This window comes from Salvelinus sp. IW2-2015, linkage group LG15 (assembly GCF_002910315.2).
Source record: "Salvelinus sp. IW2-2015 linkage group LG15, ASM291031v2, whole genome shotgun sequence".
Classification (NCBI taxonomy): domain Eukaryota; kingdom Metazoa; phylum Chordata; class Actinopteri; order Salmoniformes; family Salmonidae; genus Salvelinus; species Salvelinus sp. IW2-2015.
The window spans coordinates 44,867,037-44,868,117 of NC_036855.1; the positions used below are offsets into that span (position 1 = coordinate 44,867,037).

The following is a 1,081-nucleotide window of genomic DNA, read 5'->3' on the forward strand; positions in this document are numbered from 1 at the left end:
TATCTGATTTACAAGTTCAAACATGCCATTAATACAGGTAACACGATGTGAAGGACAAGAGGACCTCTTTAAGAATGATTACACGTCTGTGTAGAGCCTAAAATTCTTGCTTTTGTAGGGTGACAAATACTTTATTTTCCATCCACATACTTTTGCAAATAAATCATTAAGAAAGCTCGACAATGTGATTTTTGGATTTCTTTTTCTCATTTTGCTGTCTATAGTTGAAGTGTACATGATTTAAATATCTACACCCTCTAAAATTACAGGCCTCTCTCATCTTTTTAAGTGGGAGAACTTGCACAATTGGTGGCTGACTAAATACTTTTTTGCCCCACTGTATATAAATAATTACCTGAATTCAGCTTACCTGACTGATGGTATCCTATACGAAAATAATATACTATGGAATCACTGATAGAGAAAATTATGAAAGGAAAAATACACACCGAGATGGGACAGTTAAAATATTTTATTAAATAGATGTAGCTGCAKCTCTTAAATAACTTGTCAGTAATTGTATTGCTTAGTAATTTATATTACCTGTATAGAGGGCTTGAAGTTGACGTACGACGCCTGCTGGTGGTCATTCATTCCTTCAACGAAAACAGCCCAGGGGCTACCCCAAACTGTATGATAACAGTGCTTAACCCCAAACTGCATGATAACAGTGCCTACACTGTTATCATGCTGATTCATCACCACGGTCCTTTTCAGTGTAGTATTTGGCTGCTCTAACAAGACAGGAAAGACAACGTGCAAAAATATGCTTACAGATTCCCTGAAATCCTAAAAATACCATTGTTGATACCAATGAGATGAGAGTCAAGAACTGTCAGAAAGGCGAAGAAACCTTTTGGCCCATCAAATTAAATCAAATTTTATTGTCAAGACTTTAACCCAGACAGCTGCCAGTACAAGACCTGCTACTATCATTTCATCACTGGTAAGTACAGTTGAAGTCRGAAGTTTAGCCTTAGCCAAATACATTTAAACTCAGTTTTTCACAATTCCTGACATTTAATCAGAGTAAAAATTCCCTGTCTTAGGTCAGTTAGGATCACCACTTTATTTTAAGAAT

General features: G+C 36.1%; 1 long non-coding RNA gene across 1 annotated transcript; it reads right to left on the reverse strand.

Moving 5' to 3' along the window:
* Positions 1–457: 457 nt before the first annotated feature.
* LOC139028897 (uncharacterized) lies at positions 458–1,048 on the reverse strand. Its single transcript, XR_011481113.1, has 2 exons — positions 681–1,048; positions 458–645 (listed from the first exon to the last, which is right to left on the reverse strand). It is a non-coding gene; the product is annotated as an uncharacterized lncRNA (long non-coding RNA).
* Between the last annotated feature and the right edge of the window lie 33 nt (positions 1,049–1,081).